This window comes from Myodes glareolus, chromosome 8, assembly GCF_982192425.1.
Source record: "Myodes glareolus chromosome 8, mMyoGla1.1, whole genome shotgun sequence".
NCBI classification, from domain to species: domain Eukaryota; kingdom Metazoa; phylum Chordata; class Mammalia; order Rodentia; family Cricetidae; genus Myodes; species Myodes glareolus.
The window spans coordinates 15,995,920-16,014,880 of record NC_142033.1 but is presented as its reverse complement, the minus strand read 5'-3'; the positions used below and the strand labels follow the sequence as shown (position 1 = coordinate 16,014,880).

The 18,961-nt window shown below is 41.9% G+C and overlaps 1 long non-coding RNA gene across 2 annotated transcripts; it reads left to right on the top strand.

Moving 5' to 3' along the window:
- Positions 1 to 4,225: 4,225 nt before the first annotated feature.
- LOC148121101 (uncharacterized) lies at positions 4,226 to 16,363 on the top strand. Of its 2 annotated transcripts, XR_015738489.1 has the most exons (4): positions 4,226 to 4,483; positions 12,471 to 12,645; positions 13,894 to 13,945; positions 14,951 to 16,363. It is a non-coding gene; the product is annotated as an uncharacterized LOC148121101 (long non-coding RNA). The 2 variants fall into 2 exon arrangements; XR_015738490.1 differs by lacking the exon at positions 13,894 to 13,945.
- The last annotated feature ends 2,598 nt before the right edge of the window (positions 16,364 to 18,961 follow it).

Sequence of the window (18,961 nt, the reverse complement as noted above, 5' to 3'; positions counted from 1 at the left end):
CAAGAAATATTGGCCAGAATATTAAAGTATATTACATAACTTAAATAAACAGAATAATGTGATTCATGGCAGAAATATCTCATGCAGATGAGACTGGTCGATTTTAAGTAGTCAGTTAATTCTTTGCTTAACGAATGAATTTACCAAACTACCCATGCTGGACCCGTTTTATCCAAAAGACCCAAATGGCATTTGTCAAATATGTTAGTGTGTTCAAATTTTAATTAGGGTGATTGTTATAATCAGATCTCCTTTCCTTCTCTCTCTATCCTTAGGATAGTCATGATAAAGAACTGAGATAGAACATGATAAAGAACTTCACCTTTTAGCACACCCTGTGTAGCCCACGGCAAAGACCGTCCAGGAAACATCCTAAGTTATATCAAGGAAGAACTAGCTTGACCTCAGAAAATGAACTACAGCTGAGTGGGAAGTTCATTTTCACTCACGAGTAATGTCTTAGGTGTGTGGTTGTCTTGACTGTTCTGCATTTAGTTTGGAAGGGAGGGTATTCAACAGAATCAAATGTAAAGACGTAGAACGGACACCTCGAGTCCCTGTGCTCCTCGAGCCCTCAACAAGACAGCCTAGCTGGGTGGCTCCTTTTCCCTTCAGAACTGGTGATGAAATCAACTTGTAATTTTCTCCTATTGCCTACATTGATTTCAAGAGAGTGATGCAGTTCCTCCTCTCTCAGCCAGGTTTGTTCTTTACTCTGTAAATATCTAGTTTCAAAGAGCACAATAAACAGTTTCCCTCTACTGTCTTTCTTTGAACTTTCATCTCCCAGATTAGAAACTGGAAAGATTAGGAAATGATTACATCATGCTTATTGACCTAAGACCTGTGACTCTCATCTTGTAGAAAATACAGCAGGCTTGTCTGAGTGGCATAACGTAACCCTTACTCAATTCCATTTAGGCTGTTCTTCTTTCCACACATGAAGCTCATGACGTTTACAACTCTGATTTTTGACCCATTTATGAATCATAAACCTAATTTAGTAAATCTTGACCAACATTTTTCAATAGAAATAAAATAGGCTAGAATAAGAAATGTGATACATTCCAAGGAGCTGGAGCCATTGCTTCAATTTATGTGTGATTATCTACTAGGTTCATAAAAATAAATAAAATGGCATCTTGTTTGAAGTCACTTTTGTAAATCCATGCAAACTTCCTATTTCCCCAAGCCAGATAAGTGTCACGAGATTCAGCAGCCTGTATTTATGCATTAACCTTTGGCTCAATTCACATTCATTTCTGAGTTTTCTTGATAGCAAGTTGATCACTCCCATTTGAAGCTCAGGCTTCCTTTCACTCCCTCAGGGACCTCCACAGTCAACTTCTAGAACCGCCTGTTGCTTTCCACCGGCCATTCTTTCTTTCTTCTTTTCCAAGGCGGTCCAACTGAATGGGCCTTACATATTATTCAGCATGCTCAGAAGAAGGGTTGGTCTGCCTTCCTCTGTTCTTCAGGACTGTCATGGTGGACTGACAGTATTTCCTGTCATCTGGGACACTCTCAACACACCATTCTTCTCGGCACACTTTCCCTGGATGACTCTAAGTCCAGTGCTCTCCATGTAACATCCTTCTTTGGATCTTGGCAGATTGCTCTCTCATCTGACAATGTGTGATATCAATAATCCAAAGGCTTTTGGATTCTTATTTGTGACATCTCTTTAACTAAAATGTGTTCTTCTAGGCCAGGGCTGCTAGTTCAACCGAGAGAAAATTGAATCCATAGAACTGTCTTGGTCCTGTAGTCACCTCTGGTTACCTGGGGTTATTCCCTTCTTGAAATGAGGCCAGTTTAACTAAAGAACTGAATTCTGCATTTCAGTCAGTTTTCGTTAATTGATTCAAGCTACTACATGTGGGTATGGGCCACTGTGTTTGATGACACAATGCCAAACAGAGACAAGAGTGGGCTGAAATCATGTAACAAGGGAGAAAGGGAACTCTTTATGTATAATCTTGCCACATACACTTATTAGTTTTATAAAAGTGTTTTTACATATGGTAGATGTACAGTTGTTGAGTTTTGACATACAGACCATGTCTTATAATGGCTGTAATAAAGACATCATTATCCCTAAATGTTCCTCCCTCTTTTCTTAGTACCTGACAATCCAGTTTCTTTCTCTTCGCTTTAGTCCTATTTGGTGCCTCGTGCACATGATCAAATATGCACTGTCTTTTTCTCATCTCTTCCAAGCAACATGAAGATTTACTTGTTTGTGTTCTTGCTTATACATGACTCTGATTCCTATTGCTAAATCACAGTTCATTTATATAGATGTCATATGAATTGCTTATCTATTCATAAGTTGATTTAGCTTATTTTAAAATCTTGTTTTTAAAATGTATTTTTTGAGAATTTCATAAATATAGTTTGATTACTCTCCTTCTCTTTTCCCATCTCCTCCCAGATCTTACCCAACTTTCATGTTCTCATTCTTAAAAGAAAAAAGTCAAAGCAAGCTAATAAAAATGAAACAAAACCATGGATTCCAGTGTTTTTTAGAGACTACTTCGTGTTCAGGCCTGCCTTGGAGTATGGTTGATAATACCCAGTGCAACTCCTTTGAAGAAAACAAATTTATCCTCTTACAACATCAACTAATAGCCATATATTTCCTTCTCCCACTGGGAAATCTCTTGGCAATGTTTGGCTGTGTGATATGTGTATACAAATACAATAAATTCCCAAACTGTTCGCCAAGATGGCCACCATTACTATCCCTGCTGATCTCCCAGTTTTGAGAGATTCAATGAAATGCCCTGTTCCTTGAATCTGAATTCCCTGGTGACTATTGTGCTGAGTGTTTAGACATTCATGTACTTCTATACATTTTACATTATCATTTTTAGTTAAGTGTCAAATTATTTTTCAACTGTCATCCTCTTCCTATTTCATCAAAATGTCATTGGTCAGGCATCACTGCAAACGTTTCTCCCCAGCTTGAGATCCGCCCCCATGGTTTCTCATCATCTTCCTGCCTTAGGGGTTTCTTCTCACTACTTTCTAATTCCTACTTTTGTGTTATTTTGACTTCACCTCATATTGCCTGCTCAATGCTACCAAGGCTTTCTCTTATAAGTTCTTCAAGGTGTTTTTTTAAAATTATTATCTTAATATTTGAATTTGAGTTTAAGAAGCCTTTTCCCCAAATTAAAGATGAAATTTCAGTTCATTTCATGTATTGTTCCAAACCTCAGATGAATTCACCAGTCTGGTAAGGCAGGTCTAAATCCAGAATGGATTAAATATTTAATTATTGTTGTACATACCATTGCATTAATTACTATATTTCCCTTAGATCATAAAAGGAAATTCTGAGAGCTAGGAATTTTTATCAAGGATAACTTTAAACACCAAAAAGATGCCCTAAACAGAAACTACAGTTTACTCACTTTAGGAAATGTTTAAATTTTTGAATGCAAACAATCATTCTCAGTTATTCTCGTCATTGTTGTGGTTTGCTTATCCTTATAGCTAAGTAATCATGACAGATGAATGAGGCCATGTGATCTGCTGGCCTTATATAATCATATTCTGTCTAAATTCCACATAGGACTGGGAAGAATCACAAATATCAGATTGTTTTGCCTATAACTTTTCTTTGGTGATGAATCTACACAATTATTTTTGTTTTTGAAACTCATCAGATGTGGGGTCTGAAAAAATTCACGGCTTTTTAATAACTCAGTGGAAAAATGGAATACCAAGGCCACCTAAACCCCAGAAGGACACTTGCAGTGCACTTCCTAGGTGACCTGGTGGCGCACAGACCTAGAATTATAAGAAGGGGAGATGCACAGAGGAAACTACTGTGAACGGCACATCTATTCCCTTCTCACTTCTTCACTATTGATGACTAGTGATCTGACCTAAGGACTTCCTTCCAAGAATGCTAAGGACTGCTACATCAAAGAAACTGACTACAACCTACGCCACTACCTTGTATCTGCTATGGGAAACCTGAAATAGGAAAATTCTGAAGCCTGTCCCTGTGTCCTCTGATGTCACCTTTCCCAGGCGTGCAAGAGGAAGCTGGGCCGCTCCTCTTTGGTAAATGATTCTCCTGGTTGATGATGTAACAGGTAGAAAGGTAGGTTTCTCTAACACATCACCTCTGGCATTGTTGGCAAGGATTGGTGGGGACGCAGAGTCACACTGTCTGCTCTTTAAACTAAAGTTTGCATGTGAAAGATGACAGTCACATGCATCAGAGCCGGCAATAAACCTCACGAGGTCGGGCTGGCCCCTTGGAATCTGATCTGAAGTCTTTCCTTATTAGTGCAGGATTCTAACTTAGATTACGTTTCCAGAATGAAAGAGCTCAGTGCATGGATTTGCTTTTAATGACTCCCCGTCTGCCTTCTACTGAGTGTAAATTCTGTTTGAACAGTGACTACGCCACACCTCTGTCCTTGTCCAGTGGGATACTGGCAAGTCATATACCCTGAAGATGAATGTAAGTTACAGTGCTTTTCCTAATGCTCTGAAATACATCGTGGGGATCAACAATCTTAATTCCTTTGCACAAACTCAGTCTCTCTGCCTTTCATCCCTTCCCAGAGTGAGTCAAATATCAAAAGGGGGCAGGTTTCTGGGTCATCATCCCCTGGTCCACGGATTTCCTGTGTGCAGAGGGATAAGTAACAGGATTTCCTAACCAAAAAGGAAACGCCAGGCCCCAAGTCAAACGCTCTTCCAAAGGAGAGCGAAGTTGTTGACTCCGGTTTGCTGCCCTCTATTCGAGGGGGGACACTACGGAGGCTGAATTCAGCTTAGCCTCTCTCAGCTCAGCATATCAGTGTTTCCTCAACACTTCCATTCGCCCATCCATCCCTGAGAGGTTTTAACAAGTCATTTTGCAGAGAGTTAGCATGGCATGCAGCCCTCTAGGCTAACTGAGCCTTTGGTATTAAGAGAAAAAAATAAGTTTTTTAAAAAAAACCAAGCAAACAAAAGCTTGTGGTGGGAGCAGGGGACACAGGAACAACTAGACAGCTAAGGGACAAGGCGAAGACTGATGTCCTGGTGGCCAGAGTTACATTTGAATACATACTTGAATGCAAGAGAGACAAGAGCAATGTCACTGCATTTTAAGGGAAAAAAATGAGTTTTGTATATTTTATAATTTAAAAAAGTAGCAAAAATGTGTGAGGGCACATAAGCTCCTCCCCCTAGCGGAGGTGCTATTGGCAGTTGTGATTGCTAGAAGGGGAGAAGGGGCTTTATTTAGGGGTGTGTTCCTGCTTGGTTGACCGTGTTCCATTGGAAGGTCCCATGCCATGTAGATGGGAAGTACTGATTGGACTCACTGTGTTTTCTTTTAAAGAGGACATCAAGTTTGGAGGGGGTGTGGAGTCAGGAAATGGAGAGGTTAGAGGGAAGGTGTGGGCAGTGAATATGGTATAAATACATAGTATGACATTCCCGATGAAGATTATTATTTAAAAATAATAAATAAATTTAAAATGAAATAAAATTGTTACAAATAACAACAAACTGTCACTGTTCTTAGCACTTATCAAGGCAAAATGAGAGAGAATACCAAGCAAGGACCTCATTTTGAAGGCTATTTGGACCACAGTCTAGATGTAGAGAAAAGATGCTGTTGGGCTAATTTTCACAAGAGAAGGGCCCGAGATTTTCAATGGAAAACTTACTATGTGGAAAGGAGAATAACTTCCCCAATAAAAGTAAAATGCCTTTAATAAAGCCAGCTTGGCCTTCTATTCAGAGCCTTCCTTTTAAAGTCCCTTCATAGTAAAGCACCTCCCAGCACACTTACAGACCCAAGCGTGAGCTGGCAGGCACTGTGTCCACTCATGAGCAAACGTAGAAGGGAGATAACTCTCGAATGCCTTCCTCTATTCACTGGCTGTCCAGGCCTTAGCTTGACGTGTAGCTTTGACTCTGGACAGTGCTTTTATCCGAGTTTCCACCTGCTCCTGCTCCAGCTCCTCCTCTGACATCAGGAAACATGACTAGACTCCCTCTCCTCCCTTCTGTTCTTTCATTTTCCTAATGCCCATTGGAATATAGCATATTGATATCACATTTCAAATGATAGCACTTGAAAGATAGTCACATGGCATTTTAATGTGTCTTCCAAATGTCGATCAAAGAATAGAAGCTCTCCTCTATAGATCTCTGGGGGATTCTCTCATGGAAAGATGAGAGATGGAATAGATGAAAATCAACGCATGTGTGTAAAAAGGGTCTGGACACAGGATAAGTAAGATAGACTGTGTTGTCTGTCTTACAATGAATTTGAATGATGTATTCATCCCCACTATTAAAAAGAAAGCTCTGATTCGGTTGATGGGCATGATATATTACCAAAGTGAAGACAAAAGCTATGCTAGATTTACCTCCATATGTTTCTAACATAGTCTTGCTTTTTTTCCCAAATGAAATTGTAAAATATTTATTGAAGGTTTTACTCTAATGAGGTGAATATATATTTATATTTTGAAATATTATTTAGGATCTTTTTGTGGTAATTTATTTAATTTTTTTGCTATGTAGATACTTTAGGTTTCTTAATGTAGCAAAGTTCAGTCCCAATGCACAAGGCAATTGTAACTCTTAATGGCAAACACCTGGCTGAGCCTGATCCCCATTCTGTAGGCTTTTTCTAAAGCCTTTCCCCCAAGGAATAGGGCACTGGTCTTGTACCAGGAAAAATGAAATAGAAATGATACTGAGACCAAGCTACTGGCATTATGTCTTCTATTCTACGGCATGGCTATGAAGTCTTGAAATGGCCAAAGTCTATTTCCATGATCAGCTCCCTATAGCCAGCAGGTTAAGACAAGCATAGTGTAGGTGTATGAATAATAATCATAACAAAATAACCAAATGAGCTTCCTGTCATGTCACAGGTGGTAAGAGTACTTGTACAAACCATCCTTCAAACCATTATCCCTGTCCACGAAGTTACAACTTTTAATTCTTTAATTGTCTCCTCCTCCAAGCCCTCCAGTGAGTCAACAATCTGGCATCCGGCCCTACTTCTGGCTGACTCAGAAGCACTTCCCTTGCAGCTGCCACACATTTTTGGAAAAGAAGGGGGTGGATTTGGGACCGTGAGACAAAAGTCAATGGGAGACAGGGGCAAGTAGAGAGGCAGAGTTCATAGCACAAAAGCATTTCATAAAGAATAGTCAAGGCGAACAGGGTAAGGGGATGGGAAATTCAAGGGACAGCAGGTCGAGGCTTAACCAAAGCAAAAGGTGTGTGGAAAAGACATATGGAGTCCTGCTACCTTACAATCTGATTAAAGGGAAACTCCACATGGCTGGAAAACACTGTTCAGAGAAGCAATGGATTACTAGATAGATCTAAGAATTAGGTACGGGATACCTATGTAGGACTTGCTTGTCGAGGAGGCCCTAGAAGTTTCCTTGGGTTCTCTACACATTGCAGTCCACATGGGTGGTATCTTCAGTAATAATCCTGGAGGGTAACCAAAAGGAATGACAAAGGCCTTTGTCATTACTTTATACACAGTCAGGTGCTGGGTCAGTCTTCCTAATCAGCAGTGGTAAGGGTTCTCAAATCCTGAGGACTTTTGGCCTTCCCAGGCCCACCTGTGCAATCGTGACACAACTGTAATGGGGGTGACTGTCTGCTCGCTAATTAAGACCCACTTCAGAGGAAGGAATATCGCTTCTATATATAGAATACAGTACTGTAACCTAGTTAAATACCCATGGGTAAGAAAGCTATAGGTCCTCGTGTTGGGGGGACACTTATCACTGTTATGTAGGTAGACCAACATAGCATCAAACTAACTTCAAAACATCTGTATGCCATAGACAAAGAGCACTCTCAGCCTTCATTAAAAAAGCCTCTTTGTGGTAAATCCATGACGGCCCAAGATAGCAAGGATAAGAGCTGATTTAAGGCCCAGTCCTAAACAAGACATTTATTCTACCCTTTCTGGGGCTCAGAGAACACTGTGTTAGTAGAGGCAGAAAGATGAGAAGAGCTGGGAGACAGAGAAACAGACTACACAGTGTCATCTTCTAGGTAGGACCCATGTGATTGTAATCAGGAACTGACAGGAGAAAAGGTCACTCTCACTGAGCCCACAGAAGACTGATCCTGCCTCTAGTCAGCTATGAATAAAGAAAGGACACATGGTGCCCTTCTTCTTCCTGTTGACTATTGGCGACTCATAGATTCTGGAAAGAAGAGCCATTATAAGTTGTACACCCACAGGGAGTACCACCAGACTCCAGTATATAATTCTAAACACAAGACCACAAAGAAATTTCTTGATAACCTCAGCAGATTATAAAGCACAATAAAAACTAGAAATGTGAGATGGGGTGGTTGTAGAGAAAAGTCGTGGGGGAGGAAATCAGAGAAGGAGGTTGTGGGAGTAAAGACAGAGCATTATATACACATATGAGATTGTCATAATTTAAAATAGACCATTTGACATAGTTATCATAAAAAATTTTGGAATCACAAGAAACTAAACAAATTTGAATGATTTTTCTTTTGTAATGAAGCTCCTCTTTTCTTGCTGGGGTTTCTGTCCTTCCACCAGGTCCCACAGCCGTTTAGCCCCAAAGAAATCACACAGAAGTCTATATTACTGATAAACTGATTGGCCCATTAGTTCAGGCTTCTTATTAACTCTTATAACTTATATTAACCCATTATTCTCATCTATGTTAGCCACATGGCTCAGTACCTTTTTTCAGCGAGGAAGTCACATCTTCCTTTTTTGGTGGATGGGTCACGACTGGGGAGAAATGGGCTTTCTCCTTCCTAGAATTCTCCTGTTCTCATTGACCCACCTCTACTTCCTGTCTTATTGCCCTGCCTATACTTCCTGCCTGGCTACTTGTCAATCAGTGTTTATTTAAAACATAATCGACAGAATAGAGACAATCGTCCCACACCACTCTCTTATCTTTACACAGATGACCACAAGTGCTGACAGTGGCCATGCTCCCTGTCTTAAATGTATTATTTCACCATTTTCTCCTTACTTATTCCAACATACAGTCTGGCTTCAATTCTGGATCATTGTTGTACATTAATTGAGTGATGTCAAGCTTCTGTCCTTCACTTGATCACTGAATATGGCACAGCACCACTGGTTATTGACAAGCCAGCGACTTCTTGAAAAGTTTAACCAGAACAAGCTCTCTCAAATGATACTTACCATAATCACAGAGACCAGAAAAAAAACCACAGAGAACAAGCCAATGTTCACTTGAACTTTACAAAATAGTATAACAAACCATGAGTCCAAGACAGCGACCCAGTCTACCCAGGCACGGAAATCATCATCTCCCTGGGGGTCAGGGAGTTCGGGAGCATTAGGTTTCAAGACCACTAGTTCAGAACAGACCCAAGCTACAGTTTTAGAATTTAGATAATAATTTTTCTCAATATTTCAAAAGACATATTGGTAGTCTCAAATCAGTAATCTGTTTAATTTTTATTTCCATAATGTTACTATTTTTGAAGTACAAATAGCCAAATTTAGTTGACTCCAGGACCAGTTGGATGTCAAATGAAAGAGAAGAAAATGGAGAGCAGTTGGGCCATGGTCTTCCTCCCTTACATCTGCTGTACAGAATCTCCTGGAGAGTGACCTTTCTGGACATAGTAGATGGAGTTAACAACACCAGACCTCAGGTTGATTTTTGGTGTGCCTTGGAATTGGCTTCCTTTTATCATCTACTCACGTGTTTAACTTTCAACCTCATTGTGCCCTGCTTTCTCCAACCTTAAAAATGAAGATACTCGGTTACTTGCTTAGCAGACTTAATGTAGACTTTAAGTGTAAAGTACTCAGAACAGGGCCAGGTACATAGAAGCTGTTGGGAGAAGGTGCACCCCAGGAACACAATGGTGGGCTCAGGAGAGCAATTCCTTTACCTTGGACACCACACCGAACTGTGATCTGAAGTGAAGTCTCTGAAAGCCCTTTCGTCATGGCTGCTCATTCCTCCTTACCTGGAGCTGCGTACGGGTGAATAATTGCCATGTGAAGTAGCTATGAACATTGAAAGCTTCACCTAAAAGCCAAAGTGAACGTTTTCTTTCTTTTGAAATAGAGAGGTTTTATGGAGCAATTAAAATCTTCTGAGCTAATTAAACTCATTAAGACAGAAAAAGTTATAAGACTGGATGCCACAGCGGCTGACATTATCCTGGAAGCCAATGGACTGTTTCTTCAACTGGAGGACCCAAGTGTAGACTGTTTCTTCACCTGGAAGACTGTTGTGGTGGCCATTGTCACCATAGAACCATAGAAGTGCTAGTTAATGACAGAGCGACAGAATAACGCCGCTGACTTCAGCCAGTTGCTGTAGTCTCCAGATCTCGGCACATAGCTGCTGACTCGGGACTATGAGAGCCACCATGAGTCCCTCACAGCCATCACCTGCCCTTCACGCTGCCAGTGTCCTCCCCACAAAACACACCTTTTTCTCACGAGAAGGAAGTCGCCTGAGACTCAGCTTCTAGTCAGACATGATGGCGTTTTCACTTGCTACAGGATAAGACTCGCAGGGAACATAGGTGATGCAACTCAAGTCCTGAACACAAGGGCACAGTGGAACACATCAGTCACGGCAGGACTCCCTCTGCACATGACTCACTGAAGTGAGGAAGGCTGTGCGTTTACACATTCGGGTACTCTGGGAAGGCAGCTCTTTATGAATCCTATAAACTACCGGTTGTCCCCTCAAGAATGCCCATGGCGCCATTTTGAGGTCTGAGTGACAGACGACTTGCTCTTTACTGTAGTTCTCATGTCAACTGGATAAATTAACTTACGGTAAACACTCTCAATTTCTGCTCACCCCACCCCATTCTAAGTAACAGAAATTCTAACCCAACCTAAAATTCCTGCGATGAGTGGGTTCTTCAGGTATGATGATGGTTCTGACAAAACCTGAGTAAGAGTCTGCACGACTGCCCCTCCCCGGCAAAGGAATCAACATGCAGAAAACGCGAAAAGACAATCATTCTGTTCCTTCCGTGACACAGCTCCCCTCTAGACAAATATTAGTCAGTCTGGAGGGCGTTCAAAAGAATCCCGCCTTCATTCAGGCTTCATTCAGTGTAACAGCCATCATCCTTATCAAAAAACCAGTGGCCAGAATTTACATATTTGCCTGGTCTCTCGAGTTACCTGTATAACTATTTACTAAGGTTTCTGCCAAGAACAGAGACAAGGTATAAAGTTCATAGCTATTGCTGTTTGCAGACACCAAATAAAAAGAAACAAACCATTTCCTTGGGAATGGAAGTGCTGATAGGAATGCAAGTCATTTTCAATACTGTGGAGAATGGGTGCTTAAGAGATATGAAAATGACCAATATAAAATAAACACACGAAAAATAAGTTATGTTAAGTGAAAAAAACATATGTAGCATTGTTACAATAATGCAGAGCACATCAACAGGGACAAGATTTGGGAGTTATAGACAGACATAAAAGAATAAACTGAAGCACAGCAACTCCTTAGCAGACATAAGTTTAATTAGTATAGTTAGTAACCGCAACGTTTTCTCTGAAGACTATCCATGTCAGACTAACAATGGCTTAACCAGACATACTTTCCTTGAAATAAATCAAGTTTTCTGAAGATGCGTAGAGTCTGGCTGGGATGAGGATGAGAGGGGAAGACTGGAGGAGAGATTCCAGATAAAAGGTCAGTCAGGGCAAAGTTCCAGAGACCAGCATGCTCCTGTATTCCCCACAAGTCTAAAATGAGGAGAAAATAATTCCTTTATGAAACACGATTAATAAAAACCCAGGGTCATAAATTGGGATTCAACCTGAAGATCTGAAAAGCAAAACAGTCAGCCACTGGCTATTACCTCGACCTCAGTCTGAAAATGATGATCATGCCTCCAGGAATCTTAGGAGACGGTCTCTGAAGAGCTGTCTTCCCCCATCTTATATTCCTCTCTAGGGATGGAATTAAAGGCATACACCACTGGGATTAAAGGCATGCACCTCCCTATTTCTATGACAACTAGTGTGGCTACTGGGGTTAAAGGTGTGCATTACCGTAACCTAGTCTGTAAGGCTCACCAGTGGGGCTATTTTACTCTCAGATCTTCAGGTCTTTATTTATTTATTTATTTATTTATTTATTTATTTATTTATTTATTTATATTTATTAGTATTTTTTTGTTGTTGTTTTTTGAGACGGGGTTTCACTGTGTAACCGTTCCAGCTGTTCCGGAACTAGCTCTTATAAACCAGGCTGGTTTCGAACTCACCAGGGATTCACCTGCCTCTGCCTCCCGCGTGCTAGGATTAAAGGTGTGCGCCACCACGGCCTAGGAGGTCTTTATTTATTGAAACACAATTGAAATGCCACTACACCTTCGAATTGGTTAGTTGGAATGAGGTAGAGAAATGTGAAAAAGTAGAGTCATACAGCAGTGTGATGATCTTTCAGGGAAAGGACCCCGGAGAGTAACAACACAATCCAGCAGTTGTTCTCCCAACACCATGAGCAAGAAGCAAAGAATAAAGTCACAGGAAACAGAGAAACATCCTTGAGCATCCTTAGATGTGAAGTGAAAAGCAAGAGCTAAAGCCAAGATGAGGTCGGGGGAATCATCTAGACAAGGGTAAGAACCATAAAAAAAAAAAAGAGGATGGTTGGGTAGTAATATAAACGGTAGCTTCAACTGATGGGGGTGGGGAAGAAAGAAAGATGAGCAGGATTGGTATTGTTGCTCCAGATTAATGAGGCATTGAGGTAGAGATATTTGCTTAGAGCATACAAGAAAACTTTATAGATCAAAAACAAGCACAGATGTACATCATAAGTGGTATGCTTATATGAGTTTCTTTTTTTAAAAAAACTGTGTTACATGCTCCGTGTGTGTGTGTGTTTGCATGTTTATACATGTATCATGAGGTTTATGTGGAAATCGGAAGGCCACTTGAAGGAGTCAGTTCTCGCCTTCCACCACTTGGGTCTCTGGGATTGAACTCGGGTCATCAGGTCAGGTTTGGTGAAGCCCACCCTTACCACTGAGCCATCTCATCAGCGCAGAGTGTTTCCTAAAGGAAAAGGGTAGAATAGTGATGATGCTAACCCTTTGTTTCCAGAAGAATTCTTTCTTTAAACCAAACATAAGCCAAATGCCAAGTGTTTCCTATCATTAGAAAAACACTCAATGTTTTGCAGGTGTGAAGGTTCTAGAACCACTTTCTGTACCTATTCCCTCATTCCACAGTGTTCTAGGAGCCAGTAAACATGGGACACGCATAAGAAGGCAATGGAATGGTGGGGTGAAGCGGATTAATCTCACATCTCATGAACTGGGTGAACGTGACCCATAATACTACAGAACTCCTGCCTCAGATCTGACAGACAGAGGGAAAAGGCCAACTCCAAAGAGAGGCAGAGATGAGAAATGTTCTTTCAGGCCTTTTCAGAGACAGTACAGTGACTGGTAATGACTATCAAAGACCTATCCCAAACCTCTAAATCTAAGGTCAAACTTGCTCCTTCTTTCTACCCAGCCTCATCTGACTGAGCCGAGCTTGTCCTCTCCCTGTTTACTTAGGGCAACCCTTACCCCACTTCCAAGCTTCTGCAGAGCCTTTCTACTGCTCTCCAGACAGTCCTGTCCCTTGCTACATAGCACTGATGCACGGCAGTGTGATTGACATGTGTATGTCTACCGCTGTCTCTCTTGAAGGCCTGATTCTACTTTCTACCCATAAAGCCTACTGCGGAAAACAGTGCTCGGTAATCATTAGTGGGAGGAGGTAAGGAAAACAGAAGGAAAGAATGGGAAAGGGAAGCAGGAAAGCTAGAAATGTCCACCTGAAATCACTATCAACACAGCTTCCTTCCTCCCCAGGGGTTGAAGGGTGCATTGGATGATTTCCATATCAAAGACAAAGAAGAAACTGGTAAGCTGGGTGCTCACATCCTAGAGATTTTAACAAAGTTTGTTACATGTTTTCATTTATTTTTACAAATAAATCACTTTTTGTTACAGTGGAATAGAAAGGGTAGCGAAGCCTCCAGCCAAGCTCCATTGCCATTGGCAGGATCCTCAGGGAGGCCCAGGAGAGGGACAGAAGTGCTGACATAGAAGGGAGGTTTGATGGAGGGCAAAGCAGGGAACAAAGGACCCAAGTAGGAGACTGTTCCTTCCCATTGACTCCTAAGGCATGTACGCAGTCTGATAACTCATAGGAAAACAGCCCAGTGATTGTCAATTGAGTAGAACAAAGCACATTCTAAGACTAAAACTATGACATGGGTCACATGACACAACAGACTTCAGCTGTGAGATTGGAAACTCTGCAGAGATATTCAATAAGTCACGGGGTTCCCTTCTAGAAGAGTATTCAGCCGTCACAGCTGAGGACTGTGCCTTACATCACCAAATCCTCACCCATGGCCGCAGTACCGGACCTAGACTAAGTGACAAACGGATGCTCACTGAATGAATGCCTGCATACGCTGTGTTTCCATTAACAAGAGATGAAGCAATGCAGTTAAGTGGCCTAGCTCTCCTGACGGGCAAAATGCTTCCGCTGACTCAGGTGCATCTGCGCCTTCTCGGTGGACGCGATATGCTGAGCCTCCCGTTCTCAGCACCATTGTTTATTATGCTTTCATATAGGAAGTTAGAACAGCAAAAGCGTATTAACACTAATTAGCCTTGGACATGAGAGGAAACCCACGCACAGTTTAGTGCTCGTTGACAGCCTATGATGAAGGCAGGAATCATCAAAAAGCAAGCCATTAGTCTGAGCGTGTAGTTGTCAACAGAAATTCTATCTCTTCATCGGCTGGGCGTTAGTCAGTGGGGGACCTCAGTGGTGACATTCATCTTCACAGGTCTTTGTAACATGCTGGTGTTAGATCTCCATCTCAACCTTCACTGCCTTCTGTTCCCTACACAGGTTCAACAGCATTTTTACTAAAGAAATACCGACCCCAGGGAATTCTGGCCCACACCGGTGTCCTACAAATGCCCAGCAGCTAATCCATTCCTTTCTCTCATCCCTTTGGTCCCTGAGAAAGGTGTGTCTCCCATCCTTGAGCAATGCACTGATGCCATCCCCCACTGCTTCCTTCAAAAGAAGCAGAAGTTCTTACCATTTCACTTTCATGCCCAAGCCTTCTTCCGGCTCACACTGGTTCATCTCCCAGCAATGCTCAGGTATTTGCCATCCTTAAACTCCTGACCAACTCTTGCTTACTTAGCTCACTCTCTTTCTCAAACTTTCCGGAAGAGAAGTTACTGTTCTTAAGATTACTCATCAATTACTAGCATTCTAGCATTGGATCTTCCATTCCACCAAAGCTACAATGTCTGCTATTGTTGAGGACTCACAAACTGGTAGATCACTGAACTAGTCACTCTAGAACCCGTTCTAGGGTAATGTTCCGTAGCTACAGTGTCTGCTTTCCCCCTGTGCTGCCCCGCTGGGCAGAGGTCCACCCCACAGTCGCTCTCTCTGCTTTGCTCTGAGACAACTGCTGTTATTATGTATTGAAAACCTATCTATGTCTGAAAATGTGGAAATGTGATACTCACTAAGCTAATAAAAACATGTAGAAACCAGAGTTTCATGGGTAGATTAAAGCTGCTACAGCGCCATAGGTTATTAAATGGAAATACCCATGTCAGAGATGCCCAGCAGTTGTTAGCTGGAAGGTCACTGAGCAACGCAAATAATAACAGCCACTGCTGTTGGTTGCTCACCAGAATTAGACGTTAAGACCCTGATACTGAAAAGGCCAAATGCCTTGGTCACAGAATATAGAGATATCACACTGACACTTGGTTGGAAGCCTCCTCCCTGCTGACTAGCTTTCATAGTTCCAGAAGGTACTATCCATCCTGCTGGGGGAGATCTCATGTCAAGCAGTCTTAATTTTGCTGTGGACCCTGTAAGCAGCAATATGGGGTGGTGCAATAATGGGAAGTATATTATAAGGATAAACCAACCAATTTTTGGTTGTTTTGGATTTCCATTTCACATGTGGTACTACAAACCTAATAAAAGCCTATGATTGATGAGGTCATAGAATCAAAAGGGAAGCTACTGCCTAATGGATTTGGTATCTCTGCTAAGCTGCCCTCTAAATAACTGTGTATGCCCATAGGTTAGCTGATATCAGCTTTGTTCAGAGAAATCTTTTGTCATGGTCAATGGTGAGTGCAAAGATCCATAGGCTCTCAAAATATTGATGATAAATAGCCATTGCATCCCCAGTCATAAACAGAATGTCTGTACATTCCCCAACAAAGCTCAGAGGATATCACAGAAGAACAAACAGGAAGAATGAAAGAGCCGTAGTGGTGGATGACAGGGAATGCTGACTTCCAGGTGTGACATGACTTTTGTACTACTTTTTACAAGATTTATTATTTGTGTCTGGGTGTCTTGGTGTGAGGATGTGCCCGTAATTGCAGGTACTCACAGAGGCTTTGGATTCCCAGGAGCTGGGGTTACAGACGGTTGTGAATCACCCAATACGGGTGCTGAGAACCAACCTCGGGTCTTCTGCAAGAGTAATAGACACTCCTGATTGCTAAGTCGGCTCCCAGGCCCATTGCAACTAAGACTGCCTGTGTAAAATCAGCCTGAGATTGGGCCCTTCAACACTTGGTCATAGAAGGATAAATCAACTGTTCATGATGATTTATCCTTAGTGGTTTGTGAGGGAAAGGAGAACTTTTTTCCTGTGGTGCAGTCTCTGGAAGATGCGCATGCTCCTTGTAAATAAACCATCCCCCATGCTCCTATAAACAACCCTAATAAAACATGCAAAATAGATAGGATAGTGGAAGGCCAGCTGCCTGGTAGGAAAAGGGGACTGTGGGGAGGAAGAGGGGAGACAAAACTGGATAACTGAGATGAACCCGACTGAAATACAGTATGTACATGTATAAATATATCATAATGAAGCCCATCATGATGCATCATTAATACACCAATACAAACAATACCAGGGATGGGAAGATGGTTCAGGAGGAGAGAGCATGTGTTATACAAGTATGAAGACCTATATTTGTGTACCTGGCAGCCATTCACATAAAAAGCCAGACATAGGCATGTACACCTATAGTCACAGCGCTGGAGTAGGTGAAGGCAGGAAAACCCATGGGGCTTGTTGGCTGCCAGCCAGGCTGAAAAGTGACGAGCTCTGGGTTCAGTGAGAGATATTTTCTCGGGGGAATAAAGCAGAGAGAACTAAATGAAGCCCGATACCTTCTTCTGTCTCCACATGTGTGTACAGGTATGTTCTCATGTGCTCACACACACACAAACATACAAACCCCATACACATAGAAAAACATTTAAAAAAAACCAACTTATTCTTTTTCCTGTGTAGTTCAATTATTCAGACCCCTGTCTTCCTTTTAACTTTATGCAAAAGACAAGATGCCCACGTCACTGCCTCACAGATGTATGATAGTACCTGGATTGTGAAGATGGCACATGAACTTGTAATAGAGGAAGAAAGATGAGAAAGTTCTGATGCATATATACATCTGTAAAATAGGCATAAATATTCATTGAATTTTGGCACGTGCAGATATGATGCAAAAATTAGAAGCACTACTTATATGATAGACGGTTCTATTTTAGACATCAGAGGATTTCAGGGCATTGGATTGCCTTGAAGATTATCTTTAAATTAAATAAAAAGGATAAAATTTAGATGCGTTTCCTAAACTTTGTACACCTGTGTAGTGGAAAAATACATTTAGAATCCACCACTTCAAGTCGAGTAATTTATTTATCATAGTATATATTTATTTCTTCGAAGGCTGACATGAGAGTAACTAACTGATGAATACACAGGAGTGAGTGTGACTGATGGTTTCCTTTGTGTTAGGATTGCTCCCGGACTTCAGGGACTAAAACAATCAGGGTCACTGTTTCCACGGGGCAAATGATCAGATGCCTACGCTAGGAAGAAAGATATTACAGTATATCAAGAACATATGGCTGAAGAAGAGCCTGTTGGTTCCTGGGCAGCTTGGTGTTCATATTTGGAGTTTGATTTCCAACCCATGGATCTACAAGGAGGAAACAACTAGGGGTGGGACCTGGATGGAATAAGGTAGATCTTTGGGGCCATGCCCTTGAAGAGACGATTGGGGCCTTGGCTCCTCCCTGTTCACTGTCTCTTGCTTCCTTATTGGTTGATCAGTTTTTGACTGTTTGTCAGTTGGGGTTTTGCTGAATAGCGTATGCTGGTCTCTACTTCACTGTGTACATTAAGCCTGCAAGCCTCCTGCCCCTGCCTCCCAAATTCTGGATTACAGGCCCGTGTGACCAGGCCTAACTTGTTCAAAATTCTGAACTCAGCTTAAATTTCTTCCCATTTCCCTGTTGCGACCTGGTTTTAACATCCTTTGCCTAGGCCCCGAGAGCCAGCAGGAGCAAGAGAGACCAGAGGGCCGAGGTTCCCACATGGATTCAGGCTCCCGATACTAGGTCTGGCAAGAAGCTGGCTTGCTCTCTTCTGGGACCCTGCAGGCGCTGTCAAAGATCTCCAGCCCTTCCCCTGGTGCTGGCAGAGGCTCCTGCTGGGGGTGATGGGTTGGTGGGTGAGGGCCCTCAGGATTCGTCACTGCTCCCGTGGCTCACAGGCATCTAAACATCTCACCCGTTCTTCTCCATGACTAGGAGAGAGTCAGTTCCTGCCGAATGTCTATTTCCACTCTCCAGGCACAGGCTGAACACCAGCTGTGTGCGTCACCCAGCTGACTACCCCATCTCAAAGCGCTCTTAGGACCTGCCATTCATTTCTAGTCCAAAGTTGGAATGATAAAAATAAATAAACAAACAAACAAACAAATAAATAAAATAAAACTCCATTGTTTTGTTCTGTTTTCTAAGAGAAAGAAGATGAGGCCTCAGATGAAGGCCATTACCGCTTCACTTCAAAGA